Raw genomic sequence first — 16,219 nt, 5'->3', positions numbered from 1 at the left:
TTTATGTTTTTCTAGAATAAATGCCCAGATGTACAGTTTCTAGATGATATGGTAGTTGCATATTTAATATTTTAAGAAACTGTCAAACTGTTTTCCAGACTGGTAGCACCATATGACATTCCCAGCAGCAGTGCGTAAGTGATCCTGTTTTCCCACATCCTTGCTAGCATTTGGTGTTGTCTCTATTTTTATTTTAGCAGTTCTGATAATTGTATAATGCTAGCTCATTGTGGTTTTTACTTTGCATTTCTCTAAGGGAGAATGATGTTGATTATCCTTTCATATGATTGTCATCTGTATATTCTTTTCAGTGAAATAATTCTTAATGTCTTCTTTCCATTTTCTAATTAGAGAGTTTGTTTATTGTTGCGTTTTGAGAGTTTTTTAGTCTACTCTTTTGTCAGATATGTGGTTTGCAAATATTTTCTCCCAGTCTGTATCATTCTCTAAACAGAGACTCTTAACCATGACTTTAGTTACTAAATATATTTGTTATATTAATTTTATTTTTTTAGGGCAGTTTTAGGTTAATAGGAAAATTGGGTGGAAAGTACAAAAAATCTTCATCACTGCCATCCCCATGTATACATAATCTCCCCCATCAATTGTGGGTACCAGGGTATATTTGTTAACAATCAATGAAGCTACATTAATACATTGTTGTTACCCAAAGTCCATAGTTTATATTAGAATTCACTCATAGTTTTGTACATTCTGTGCGTTTTGAAAAATGTATAATGTTATGTATCACCCATTGTAGTATCATATAGAATAGTTTCATTGACCTAAAAATCCTTGTGCTCTCATTTATCTCTCTCTTTCCCTAGCCCCTGAAAACCATTTTTTTTTACTGTCTCCATAATTTTGCCTTTTCCAAAATGTGTAGTTGGAATTTTATAGTACATACACTTTTCAAAATGGCTCTTTCATTTAGTAATATGTATTTGAGTTCTTGTCACATCTTTTTATGGCTTTTATAGCTCATTTCTTTTTAGTGCCAAATAATATTCCATTGTCTTGATCTACCACAATTTATCCATTTACCTACTGAAGGACATCTTACTTGTTTCCAGATTGTGACGATTATGAGTAAGGCTGCTATAAACATCCCTGTCCAGGTTTTGGGATGTAAGTTTTATGTGAACATAAGTTTTCAGTTCATTCAGATAAATACTGAGGAGCATGATTGCTAGATTGTATGGTAAGAGTAAGGGTTAGTTTTTTGAGCAAAAAACTGCCAAACTGTGTTCAAAAGTGGCTGTGCAGTTTCTCATTCCCACCAGCAATGATGAGAGTCCGTTTTATTTCACCAGCATTTGACATTGTTTGTGTTTTGGATTTGGGCCATTCTAATAGGTGTGTAGCGATACCTCATTAGTGTTTTAATTTGTAGTTCTCTATTGACATATGATGTTGAACATTTTTTCATATATATATATATATATATCTTCTTTATTTTACACATATTTTCTCCCAGTCTGTGGCTTGTCTTCTCAATCTCTTGATACTTGAAATTTTTAAACACATGTGTTTTATGAAATAATGGTATATGCTTATTTTACAACATAAGTATCCAGAATACAGACTTATTTGCTTAAATTAAATAATTTAAGATTCTTTTGTTTTAATGGAGAGACAATATTAATGAAATGTAGAAGAAATAATTCTTAGATACACATGTTAACCAAATTGGAGTTTATTTTCCAATTTTATAAGTATCACAGATAACTTTTTAGAAGGAAACCAGCAATTCCTTTTTAAAATATAATTGAAGAGCTGATAAATAAATTACTACTTAGTGTGCACTGCCTCAAAAGGCCTCAAAATCCATTAGGCCACCAGTTTCAACCCAGTACAACATATTGAAATTCCCTGTTCTCCCCGGAGTTTCAAAAGGCCTAAAGCTTCAACCTACCTTATTGTTTCACAGAGTTCTTAGGGCACTCCAGGCTCAGTCTACCAACAGACTTCACATGTACCCGTGTTCTAGTTACCTAGATTTCTCGGGGTAACATTTTAAGATGGAGGCCTTATCTTGGCTCAGTGCTTAATGTGACCTTTGTCACATATAAGACATTTAATGAATGTGTACTGAACTGAGCTGAACCATCAAGGGCAAGAGGAATTAGAAGACTGAATTTTAAGTGAAAAGGATGAAAAAGGCACTAAGAAAGGAAAGTATGTATTTGGGAAACATGACAATTTTCAAATGACTAAAGCATCATGCTGGAACGTTTGGATTGTAGCCAAATTGTGAATGGTTTGATTGTCATGTAGCTTGTAAATTTGTGTACTTACTTTTACATAGAATGGTGAATTTTTATAGCTAGAAGATATTTAGAATTTATATTGTTAATCCAAAAAACGTCCAATTGAGATCTGTCACTAGATTCTCATAATTTCTCATTCTCCTATTCCTTCAGTCTTAGGTTCTTTTTAAATTTAACTTTATTTAATTTATTTTTTTAATTTACATCCAAATTAGTTAGCATATAATGCAACAATGATTTCAGGAGTAGATTCCTTAATGCTCTTTACCCATTTAGCCCACCCCCCCTCCCAAAACCCCTCCAGTAATGCTCTGTTTGTTCTCCATCTTTAAGAGTCTCTTATGTTTTTGTTCTCTTCCCTGTTTTTATATTATTTTTGTTTCCCTTCCCTTATGTTCATCTGTTTTGTATCTTAAAGTCCTCATATGAGTAAAGTCATATGATATTTGCCATTCTCTGACTAATTTTGCTTCACATAATACTCTCTACTTCCATCCATGTAGTTGCAAATGGCAAGGTTTCATTCTTTTTGATTGCCGAGTAATACTCCATTGTATATCTATATACCATATCTTCTTTATCCATTCATCCATCGATGGACATTTGGGCTTTTTCTATACTTTGGCTATTGTTGATAGTGCTGCTATAAACATTGGGATGAATGTGCCCCTTCGAAACAGCATACCTGTATCCCTTGGATAAATCCCTAGTAGTGCAATTGCTGGGTCATAGGGTAGTTCTATTTTTAATTTTTTGAGGAACTTCCATACTGTTTCCAGAGTGGCTGCACCAGTTTGCATTCCAATTTTTTTTTAATGTTCATTTATTTTTGTGGGGAGGGGCAGAGAGAGAGAGAGGGAGACACAGAATCCGAATCAGGCTCCAGGCTCTGAGCTGTCAGCACAGATCTCAATGTGGAGCTTGAACTCCAAAGCTGTGAGATCATGACCTGAGCCAAAGTCAGATGCTTGACCAACTGAGCCACCCAGGCACCACCCCCCCCCCAACCCCCCGCTTCAGTCTTAGGTTGTTAAAGCAGGTATCCTCAAGTGTACTGGCACATGCAACCAGAATTCACAGAAATTTGCAAAAGCTAGAAACACATAATTAGAGATTATCTGGAATATTTTTTGAGACTATTACACTTGCTTTTGTTGCTTTCTCTCTTTCTGTTTTTTCAAAGTACATCCAAATAAAACTTCTTATATTCATCATCTCCTGTGTAAGACAATGTGTGTTTATAATAGAACTGTTTTGAAATACCTTCTTTTTCACATGTAATATTAAATGCCAATTCAACACGTGTACTCAATCCAGTCTCTTAGTTCTCATCGTGATAAAATTCTAGGGTATGAGAAGCAATTAAGTCTTCTTACACAGATGGTATGAGAAGCAGTTAAGTCTTCTTACACAGATGTGTACTTGGACAAATCAAATAATCAACTATAAATTAATATATAATGTTATAATGTTGTTGTAGTTGTTTTTACAACTTCACAAAAAGCTTTTAATTTTCTTATCTTGCTAGAAGAGTAGCAGAGATAAAATGTACTAAGAATTCCTGCGCTGGGGGTGCCTGGGTGGCTCAATTGGTTAAGCATCCAACTCATGATCTCAGCTGAGGTCTTGACTCAGGGTCATGAGTTCAAGCCTCACATTGGGTTCCATGTTGGGTGTGAAGCCCACTTAAAAAACAAACAAGCAAACAAACGAAAAAACAGAATTCCTACTCTGCAGAGAATGTAACAGAAACTACAATAGGCGTACGTGGGTGGCTTAGTTGGTTAAATGATCTCGCAGTTTAGTTCATGAGTTCAAGCCCTGCATCAGGCCCTGTGCTGACAGCTTGGAACTTGGAGCCTGCTTCAGATTCTGTGTCTCCTTCTCTCTCTGCTCCTACTCAGCTCATACTCTGCCTCTCTCCCTCTCTCTTTCAAAAATAAATAAACATTAAAAAAATAATAAAAAAAAGAAACTACCATAGAGCAGATAACAACTCCAATCCAATCAATAGATAATAATAAGCCCCTTTGTCAACTGTGATACAATTCACTAGAAGTTATTTCATTTTGCCTCCTCTGACTCAAGCAAGAACATTCCCCAATAATGTTATATTTTAATCTCCACAAAATTTAATAGTATAGTCTAAACATGAAAGAGCCATAGAAGAGGCACATTTGTTTTTTGTACTGTTTATAGTAATTTCTTAAGGCTTACTGTGTTCTCCAAAATAACCAAAGGAGGAGTTCCAACATCAATTAACTATTGTTTAATTGAGATCGTAAGAATAGGCTTTATACATGTACAGCTTACAGATTGCTTTAAATAAGATATCAGGGAAAGGGAGTTGAGTTCAAGATGGTGGCATAGGAAGTTCATAAATTCACTCCATGGACAGCTACATATGGAATAATTTCCTCTGGAAAAGGCCAGAAAACTGGATGAGCAGAGCCCCCACACAAAAGGACAGCATCAAGATGCGTAGGAGAGGCAGAGACACTGTCTTGCCAAAAAAGACCCATCCTATTTGGAGCAGTTCACAGTCATGAGGGATCTCAAAAATACTGAACTATTCTCTCATGATGCTCCATATCAGGCATGCCAGCTCTTAAATCCTGCACAAGAGAGATAAGACCCCTAAATGCCAGGTTTTGAAAAACAAGGACTATGAAAACCGTAGATTTATAGGGAACAGAGACCTCCCCTCCCCCAAAGGGCTCACTCACAGACTCATTCTCCCTGAAACCTAATTCAAAAATACCAATTTGAAAAGCATGTAGACCGGTTGTGGAGGAGACTCACTTACTAATCTTAAAATGCCTACTGGAGAGGTAGGAAGCTTTTGGGACTTTTTTCATGGATGGAATCATTGGCAGATCCAATTGTAATTTCATCCTGCCTTTCCACTGTCACAGCCAGTAGATGCCATTTTGGATCTGTCCCTCTACCCTGCTGGAGTCAGTGAGTGTGCCCTGCTGAGAACTCTGCCCCACATCCTCGTGCAAGGATGTGTCACAGCCTAGCCCACAACTACTTTCCAATGCCAGTCATATATTGGAGCTGTGCTGGCCAATAACCTTGCCAACCACTACACAACAGATACGGCCACATTTAGTAGATGGGAGTGCACATCCCACACAGGAGACATCCCTTGAGCGCCTAGCTTTGGTCGTCAGAGGGGATTACATTTCTGGGATCCATGTACCATCTCCTTAAAAAGGTGGCTCCTTTAAGATTGGGAGAGATATATCTTTTGCCTAATACATAGAAACAAAGTTGGGCAAAATGAGACGGAGGATAATGTCTCAAATGAAAGAACAAGACAAAACATTGGAGAAAGACATTAATGTAATGGAGATAAATCATCCACCTGGTAAAGTGTTCAAAGTAATGGTCATAAAGATGCTCACCAAACTCAGCAGAAGAATGAATGAACACAGTGAGATCCTCAACAAAGAGAAAACATAAGCTTCAAACAAGTTACAGAGCTGAAGAATATAATGACTGAACTGTAAAGTACACTAGAAGGAGTTTAACAGCACAGTGGGTGAAACTGAAGATCAAGATCAGCAAATTGGAAGACAAAGCAGTAGAACATACCCAGATAAAGCAGCAAAACAAAAAAGAATTTTTAGAAATGAAGATAAATTCACTTTGGAGACAGTTTCAAGTAGAATAACATAAGGCTCCCAGAAGAAGAAGAGAGAAAGGGCTAGAAAACTATTTGAAGAAATAAAGGCTGGAAACTTCCCTAATCTGGGAAAGGAAACAGACATACAGGTCCAGGAAACCCAGAGAGTTCCAAAAAAAAGATGAACACAAAGCAATCCACACCAAACACATTACAATTAAAATGGTAAAAGTTAGAATCTTAATAAGTTTTAATAAAAATTTTTTAACGTTTATTTATTATTGAGAGACAGAGAGAGGAGGAGACACAGAATCCAAAGCAGGCTCCAAACATATTGCAATTAAAATGGTAAAAGTTAGAATCTTAATAAATTAAAAAAAATTTTTTTTAACATTTATTTATTATTGAGAGACAGAGAGCATGAGCATGGGAGGGAGAGACAGAGAGAGGAGGAGACACGGAATCTGAAGCAGGCTCCAGGCTCTGAGCTGTCAACACACAGCCCAACACGGGGCTTGAACTCACGAACTGCGAGATCATGACCTGAGCCAAAGTCAGACGCTCAGCCAACTGAGCCACCCAGGCGCCCCAAAGTTAGAATCTTATAAGCAGCAAGATAAAAACAACTTAATATATACAAGGGAAACTCCATAAGGCCATCAGATTTTTCGGCAGAGACTTTGAAACCAGAAGAGAATGGCATCCAACAAACAGTTCTCAGCCTAGCAAAATTATCATTCAGACTTGAGGGAGAGATTAAGAGTTTTCCAGACAGATCTAAAGATGGCAACTTCATTAGTGAGGGACTCTGTGGCACTGTGCATGAGTACTAGCCCTCCTGTGGCTTCTGTCGGAAAAATTCCCTGGACCGCAGCCTCGAGTGAGCTGAGAGAACACTTTGCCCAGTTTGGCCATATATGAAAGTGCACTGTATCTTTTGACAGAGACTGGATTTTACAGAGGCATGGGTTGGATTCAGTTTTCTTCAGGAGAAGAACTTCAGAATGCACTACAACAAGAATATCATATTATTGGTGGAGTAAAGCTCCATATTCAAGCTCAGAGACCAAAAGCTTTGCAGGGGAATCAAAGATCTGATGAAGAGAAGGATTTTTGAGACTATTACTACAAGCAAAAGTTAAAGGAGTTCATCACTACTCAACTGACCTTACAAGAAATGATAAAGGGGCCTCTCTAAACTGGGGGGGGGGGGGGAAGGAGGGGGGACACTAATTAATTACAAGAAAACATAAGAAACTAAAAATCTCACTGGAAAAGGTAAATATGTAGTAAAAATGATGGCTCAATCACTTAAATATGAAGGTTAAAAGACAAAAATAGGAAAATTAAAACTACAATAATTAGTTAAGTTTAGGCATTAGGGATGCTCAGAAATGAAAAGATGTAAAATGTGTCATCAAAAAAAGATTGCATGGGCAAGAGGGCAGGAATGTAAAATTATGGAGTGTGTTCAAATTTAACTTGCTGTCAACTCAAAATATATTGTTCTAGGGGCACCTGGTTGGCTCAGTCGCTTGAGCATCCACCTCAGCTCAGGTTATGATCTCTAGTTCATGGGTTCAAGCCCTGCGTCAGGCTCAATGCTAACAGCTCAGAGCCTGGAGCCTGCTTTGGATTGTGTGTCTCCCTCTCTCTTTGCCCCTCCTCCGCTCTCATACTCAGTCTCTCTCTCTCTCAAAAATAAACATTAAAAAAAAAATAGATCATTCTGTACATAGGAAGCTATATGTGAACTTGTCAGTAACCACAAAACAAAGACTTAAATACCGAAAAGCACATGAGAAAGGACAGAAAGCAATTCCCAAAATGGCAGTAAGTACATACCTATCAATAATTGCATCATTACCATATGTGTGTGTGTGTGTGTGTGTATTTATATTTATATAAATGTTTATTTTCAAGAGACACAGAGACATAGTGGGGAAGGAGCAGACAGAGAGACATAGAGAGACAGAGAATCCAAAACAAGCTCTGTGCTAACAGCACAGAGCCTGATGTGGTGCTCAAACCTATGAACTGTGAGATCATGACCTGAGCCAAAGTCAGACGCTTAACTGACTGAGCCACTCAGGCACCCCATTAATTGCTTTAAATATAAAGAGACTAAACTCCAGTCAAGAAATTGAGTGGTGAGGGGCATCTGTATGGTTCAGTCGATTAAGCATCTGACTTTAGCCCGGGTCATGACCTCATGGTTCATGAGTTTGAGCCCTGCATTGGGCTCTCTGCTGTCAGCACAGAGCCCACTTTGGATCCTCAACCCCCCACCTTCCTCAGCTCCTCTCAAAAATAAACATTAAAGAAAAAAAGAAATTGAGTGATGAATGGGTAAATAAAAACAAGACCCATCTCTATGCTGCCTATTAGAGACTCACTTCATAAGTAAGGACACATAGAGACTGAAGGTGAAGGGATGTAGAAACTATACAAATGGAAACATAAAACTGGTGTAGCTATACTCACAGCATACAAAACAGGTTTTAAAACAAGACTGTCATGGGGCACCTGAGTGTCTCAGTCGGTTGAGTGTCCGACATCAGCTCAGGTCATGATCTTGCAGTCTGTGAGTTCGAGCCCTGCTTCGGGCTCTGTGCTGACAGCTCAGAGCCTGGAGTCTGCTTTGGATTCTGTGTCTCCCTCTCTCTCTGCCCCTCCCCCGTTCATGCTCTGTCTCTCTCTCTCTCTCTGTCAAAAATAAACATTAAAAAAATTTTTTTTAAATAAAAAAAAAGACTGTCATAAACAAATAAGGATATTACATAATGATAAAGGGATTAATCCAACAAGAAGGCATAACATTTATAAATATATATGCACCCAACATAGGAGTACTATGGTATATAAAACAAATATCAAGGGACCTAAGAGGAGAAATTGACAGCAATACAACAATAAAGGACTTTACTTCTCCTTTACATCACTGGGTAGATCATTTAAAGAATCATTGGCCTTAAATGACACATTAGACCAAATGGATTTAATAGATTTATACAGAACATTCTATCCAAAAGCAACAGAATGCACATTCTTCTCAAGTGCACATGAAACAGTCTCCAGATAGATCATGTTAGGCTGCAAAACAATTTTAAATAAATTCAAGAAGATTATATTAGGCATCTTCTCTGAACACAGTGGTATGAATCTGAAATGAATCAAAAGAAAAGTGGAAAAACCAGGGAAATGTGGACATCAAGCAGCATTCAACTGAACAACCAGTGGGTCATCAAAGAAATCAAACTTACCTAGAGACAAATGAAAACAGAGATGCAACATATAAAAATCTTTGAAATGCAGCAAAAGTGGTTCTTAGAAGATCATAGCAATAAAGATCTAACAAGAAACAGGAAAAATCTCAAACAATCTAACTTTACACCTAGAAAAAGAAAAACAAATGAAGTCCAAAATCAGTCAAAGGAAGGAAATTATAAGGATCAGAGCAGAAATACATGAAATAGAGACTCAAAGAAACACACAAAAACAAAAGAAAAAGATCAATAAAACAATAAGGTGGTTCTTTGAAAAGATAAACAAAATTGACACACCTTTGGCTAGGCTAATCAATAAAAAAATAGAACAAGCTTTAATACAATCAGAAGTGAAAGAGGAAAAGTTAAACCGACACCACAGAAATGCAAAGAATCATAAGAGACTACTATGAACAATTTTATGCCAAAAATCTGGATAACCTTAAAGAAATTGATAAATTCCTATAAGCATACAATCTTCCAAGCCTGAATCATGAAGAAATAGAAAATCTTTATACTAATAAAGAGATTGAATCAGTAATCAAAAAAACCAACAAACAAGAGTCCAGGACCAGATGGCTTTACTGGTGAATTCTACCAGGCATTGAAAGATTTAATACTTACTCTTCTCAAACTGTTGCAGAAAAAAGAAGAGGAAAGAACATTTCCCAACTCATTTTATGAAGCAGCATTACCATGATACCAAAATCAGACAAAGATACCACACACACACACACACACACACACACACACACACACACAATTACAGGCCAGTATCATTGATGAACACTGATGGAAAAATTCTCAAGAAAATATTAGCAAACTGAATTCAGTAATACGTTAAGAGGACCAAATACCATAATCCGATAGGATTTATTCCAAGGATGTAAGGATGGTTCAATATCTACAAGTCAAGCAACTTGATACACCACAGTAACAAAATGAAAAAATGCTATGTCATCCTCTCAATAGATGTAGGAAAAGCATTTGGCAGAATTCAACATCCTTTTATGGCAAAAACTCAACAAACTATATATAGAATAAACATACATCAACATAATAAAGGCCATATCTGACAGACCTACAAATAACATGATACTCTGATGAAGAAACTGAAAGCTTTTTCTCTAAGATCTGGAACAAGACAAGGATGCCCACTCTTACCACTTTTATTTAACATAGTATTGGAAGTCCTAGCCATAAAAATTAGGCAAATAAAAAAAATAAAAGACATCCAAATCTGAAAGGAAGAAATAAAACTATTTACAAATAACACCATACTATACATTAAAAACCCAAAAGACTCCACCCAAAAAATGTTAAAACTAATAAATGAATCCAGCAAAATAGCAGTATACAAAACCAACTTACAGAAATCAGTGGCATTTCTATACACTAATAATGAATTATCAGAAAGAGAAGAAATCATTCCCATTTACAGTTACATCAAAAAGAATAAAATAACCAAGAAAAAATTTAACCAAGGAGGTGAAAGACCTGTATGATGAAATTGAAGAAGACACAAATAACGGAAAGATATTCCATGCTCATGGATTGCACGAATTAATATTATTAAAATGTCCATACTACCCAAAGGAATCTATGGATTCAGGGCAATACCTATCTAAATTCCAATGGCATTTTTCACAGAACTAGAATAAATAATTCTTTTTTTTTTCAATATATGAAGTTTATTGTCAAATTGGTTTCCATACAACACCCAGTGCTCATCCCAAAAGGTGCCCTCCTCAATACCCATCACCCCCCCCCCCCCTCCCTCCCACCCCCATCAACCCTTAGTTTGTTCTCAATTTTTAAGAGTCTCTTATGCTTTGGCTCTCTTCCACTCTAACCTCTTTTTTTTTTTTTTTTTTTTTTTTTTTTAGAAGAAATAATTCTAAAACTGGTATGGAAATGCAAAAGATCCTCAGTAACCAAAGAAATCTTGAGAAAGAATAACAAAGCTGAAAAAATCACACTCCCTAGTTTCAAACTATACCACAAAGCTATAAAATAGTGTGATATAGGGCATAAAACAGATATACAGATCAGCAGAAAGAATTGAGGTCCCAGAACTAAACTCAGACATATATGGACAACTAATTTACAACAAAGGCACCAAGAACATGCAATGGAGAAAGGACAATCTTTTCAGTAAATGATATTAGGAAAACTGGACAGCCACATGCAAAATAGTGAAACAAGGCCACGATCTTACACCATACACAAAAATTAACTCAAAATGGATTAAAGACTTGAATGTTAGACTTGAAAACATAAAATACCTGGAATAAAACATAGTTGATAAATGTTGATATTGGTCTTAGTGGTATTTTTGTGGATCTGACTCCAGAGGCAAGGGAAACAACCAAAAATAAATAAATGGGATTATATCAAACTAAAAAGCTGCACAGTGAAAGAACCATCATCAAAACAAAAGGGATACATAGTAAATGGGAAAAGTTTTTGTAAATCATATATCCAACAAGGGATTAATATCCATATTACATGAAGAACTCATACAACACAACAACCAAAAAAATAATTAAAAATGGATAGACATTCTGAAAAGACATTTTTCCAAGGAGACATAGAGATGGCCAACAGGCACATGAAAGGTTGTTCCATGTCACTAATGATTAGGAGAGTGTAAATTCAAGTTATAATACAGTATTACCTCATACCAGTTAAAATGGCTATTACAACTGTTATCAAAAAGACTAGAAATAACGAATGTTGAAGAGGATGTGGAGAAAAAGGATATCTGATACACTCTTGGTGGGAATGTAAAATTGGTATAACCACTAGGGAAAAGTGTAGAGATTAATAAAAAAAAATTAAGAATAGAACTACCATATGAACCAGCTCTTCCTCCTCTGGGTATTTATTCAAAGAACTCATAAATGCTGATTTGAAAAGGTATATTAAAAAGAGGTATGTTTATTGTAGCATTATTTATAATAACTAAGAAATGGTAACAGCCTAAATGTTCCTTGATGGGTTAATGGATAAAGAAAATATTGTGTATGTGTGTATACACACATACACATACATACATACATACATACAAACATACATACATATAATTGATCCCTTTACTCATTTTGCCCACTTTCACCCTCCTCCTCTGGTAGCCACTAATCTGTTACCTATATCTATCTATATATCAATATAGATATAGATAATGAGTTTTTCTGTATTTTGTTATGTTTGTTCATTTGTTTTGATTTTTTTAGATTCCACATATGGATGAAATCTTATGGTATTTGTCTTTCTTTGTCTCACTTATTTCACTTAGCATAACATCTTCAAAGTACATCCATGCTGTTGTAAATGGCAAGATTTCTTTTTTTTTCATGGCAGAGTAGTATCTCACTGTGTGTGTGTGTGTGTGTGTGTGTCTACTCCTCAACCTTTTTCAATATGGCTTCTACTTCTAGCCATGAAACTGCTTTCCACAGTAACTAGAAATATTCTAAAAACTAAATCAAATGGAAATTTTGCATTCCTTATTTTGACTTGTTTATAAACACTTTAAAGTATTTGATGACTTCTTATTGCTTGAAACATACTTTCTTTGGCTTTCAAGATACCACTGTCTTCTTGTTTTCTTATTCCTCTAAGACTGTCTCCCCCCCCACCCCCCCCCCACCTTAGTTCTTTTATAGACTGTTATTCTACCAGTGCCATATGCCTCTCTTCTGATCTTGGTGGTTTCATTATTTCAGCTACCTTCTTTACTGACCATTTCCACATCCATCTTTAATTCAGGGCCTGGCCCCAGGCCCATCAGTTCAACTGCCTACTAGATATCTCTTTTCTCAAATTCATAGGGTTATTGTAAGGATTAAATTACTTAATCTATTTAAAATGCTTAACAGAGTAGCCAACTCTGTGGTAATCAAGTTGGCTGTATTGATCATGGTGAATTTTTTCCCAGTGCATTTATACTCTTTTATTCATTCTTTTGAGATCGTTGGCTTATTGTTAAGTCATCATATTCCAAACTGTTTTCTTGGAATACTGGTATTCCTACAGTTGTTTATTGGTATTCCCCAGAAAACTGAGGAAGTAGGGTTCCATGGTCACCTAGGTTTGGAAAATGGCTTATAAAAGAGTTGGCACCAGATAGTAAATATGTTGAACTTTGGGGACAATTTGGTGTCCGTCACAACCACTCTGATTTTCTGTTGCCTTGCTAAAGCAGTCATAGAAAATACATAAACAAATGGATATGCTTTTTCCCATTTGTAATTTGTTTACGGACACTGAAAATTGCATTTCAAATCATATTCATAAAATATACTACAAATTACATTATGTCATAAAAGTATTTTGGGGGGGGGCACCTGGGTGGTCACTCTGTTAAGCATCCAACTTGGGCTCAGGTCATGATCTCAGGGCTTGTGAGTTCGAGCCCCATGTCGGGCTCTCAGCTGTCAGCACAGAGCCTGCTCTGGATCTTCCGTCTCCTTCTCTCTCTGCCCCTCCCCTACTTGCTCTCACTCTCTCAGAAATAAATAAACATTTAAAAAATAAGGTAAAGTTCCCATAACATAAAATTAACCATTTAGAAAAAAATAATTTTCAGGGGCACCTGGGTGGCTCAGTCGGTTAAGCAGCCGACTTCGGCTCAGGTCATGATCTCACGGTCCGTGAGTTCAAGCCCCGCGTCAGGCTCTGTGCTGACAGCTCAGAGCCTGGAGCCTGTTTCAGATTCTGTGTCTCCCTCTCTCTGACCCTCCCCTGTTCATGCTCTGTCTGTCCCTGTCTCAAAAATAAAAGAAAAAAAAGAAAAAAAAAAAAGAAAAGAAAAAAAAAATTTTCTTTTTGTGGTTTCAGCCACTTAAAAATGTAAAAGCTATTTGCTTACAGGCTGTATGTCAACAGATGGTTAGTCTGATTTGGCATGTGGGCAGTAGTTTGGCTACCCCTGCTTTAAAATGTAGCCTCCCATTAAAGATGTGTAACCTACACCATAAAAAGCTCTTGTGAGTTCTTCACCAGGGTACTATTACGCCCAGTGTTCCTTCTATTTATTTGACCATGGAAAACTTTTTTTCATGGGACATTTGTTAACATCTCTTTCCGTACTTCCGTGGAATACACTTTTGAGAAATACTGACTTAAAGAACAACTGTGTGTGCTAGAAGTGAAATTTGGGGCTGTGGAACAGACTGGAAATAAGAGAAGGTATCTTGTCTTTATTACTCCTTTGATCAGGTGAGCTAACCAGTCATAGAGAGGATGTACTATGGAAAATGGAATTACCCCTATAAGGAAGGCACCAGTTAGGTGCTATAGCCAAGTCAGATTGGCTGAGTTGAAGGTAGACTTGATAACATTTATGCCATAAATCAGCTTTCAGAAATAGAGAAAATGCATATATTGCTATAACATAAGACAAAGTAGAGGGACTCTAAGAGAAATAAAATATTCAATTGAGGAGGAAGAGGCCCAGAGGCTATAAACAAAATATAATCAGTAATAGTTATCATTTTCTCTAGTTTTAAAATCTTTACTCTGTGTGTGTGTGTGTGTGTGTGTGTGTGTGTGTGTGTGTTTGCGTTTAAGTAATCTCTACACCGAGTATGGGGCTCAAACTTATAACTCTGAGATCAAGAGTCTTAACACTCCTCTGACTGAGCCAGCCAGGAGCCCCCGACCCAAATTTTTTATTTAAGTTTACATATAGTAAAATCCCAAAACTTGTTTCGAAATAATATTTTCAGGGCCTGGGTGGCTCAGTCAGTTGTGTGTCCCAACTTCAGCTCAAGTCTTGATCTCACGGTTTGTGAGTTCGAGCCCCATGTCAGGCTCTGTGCTGACAGCTCAGAGCCTAGACGGAGCCTGCTTCAGATTCTGTGTTCCCCTGTTTCTCTGCCCCTCCCCAGCTCACACTCTGTCTCTCTCTCTCTCAAAAACAAATACTAAAAAAATATATTTTTTCAGTGGTCGTTTTCCTATATCTTTGAGAAGTAAATGTGTGACTTAGTAAGCAGTGATGTTTATTGCTTTACTACTTTTGAGTAATATTTTTCCTATTAAAAATAATACCATTGCTATGCAGAAAATGTCAAAAAACACTTATCAGAAAATTCTGCATTTCCCATTGTTTTATGCCTACTGTAATCATGTGCCATATATATATATATATATATATGAAAAATTAGGTATAATAACCATGCTTTTCAAATTATGTTTGGCATTTTACAAGTAGCTAGAACCTAAGAAGAGATGCAGAGAAGGTGGGATCATCCAAGCTGGCAACAATAATAATTCATCTGCCAAATGCAGGCACAACTCCTTGCCCATGCCTATAGAATTTCTCCACCAGATGTTTCATTCCAAAGCTGTGTAGGAGAGGAGTTGGTCTTACAATTTTTGCCAACAAATTAATAGCAGATGGATAATACAATTGTTGAATAATTAACAGAGGAAGGTAATAAATTACTGAATTTGTTTTCATCTATTTTGGCCAATAAATGCTTTTGATCACCTTCAAGATCTCAGCAACACCAGTGTCTCTAGTCCTTTCTCAGCACACCTCACATTACTAATCTATGTGCCTGCAAATTTTATATACTTCATCTACAACCTAAGGAATATTGTGAGTATTTAGTCATGGGAACAGTACCCACTTTTTTCAGGCAGTGCACCAACAATTCAAATGTTACATGTTATGTATAATGTTGGATATTGGATATTTTGTGAAATCAAGACACACTTAGCTCTCGATCATTCTGCAAGGTGGAGAAATGAGTGCCATGATACCATCGGCATTCTTCTAGCAAATGTCATAGCAAACAGACTTGGAATGCAGTGGAAGCTTAAAAAAAAAAAAAAAAAAGCAAGCTTCCACGGTAGCATAGTGTGGACAGCTGGTATGGACATGTTATCCATCTATGACTGGAAAAGGTTAACTAAACAGTGGGACAGTGACAAAGTACAGGGATTAATTGCTTAAAGCATTCAATAATTCTTAAAACAGACATCTAAATAAATGGAGGTATGCTGGAGTTTGAATTCTGAGAAACAATGTTAAGAGTTTA

At 36.6% G+C, this 16,219-nt stretch overlaps 1 protein-coding gene and 1 pseudogene across 5 annotated transcripts in view; both read left to right on the top strand.

Annotated features, from left to right (window-relative positions):
* The window catches only part of ERC1 (ELKS/RAB6-interacting/CAST family member 1), a 511,095-nt gene that overhangs the window by 359,419 nt on the left and 135,457 nt on the right, over positions 1-16,219 (top strand). The gene's annotated exons all lie outside the window — the stretch shown is intronic.
* LOC125920069 (SRA stem-loop-interacting RNA-binding protein, mitochondrial-like) lies at positions 2,583-7,074 on the top strand (annotated as a pseudogene).

The sequence above is a fragment of the Panthera uncia genome, chromosome B4 (assembly GCF_023721935.1).
Source record: "Panthera uncia isolate 11264 chromosome B4, Puncia_PCG_1.0, whole genome shotgun sequence".
Classification (NCBI taxonomy): domain Eukaryota; kingdom Metazoa; phylum Chordata; class Mammalia; order Carnivora; family Felidae; genus Panthera; species Panthera uncia.
The sequence above is the reverse complement of the archived record's forward strand: the minus strand, read 5'-3'. Positions and strand labels throughout refer to the sequence as shown.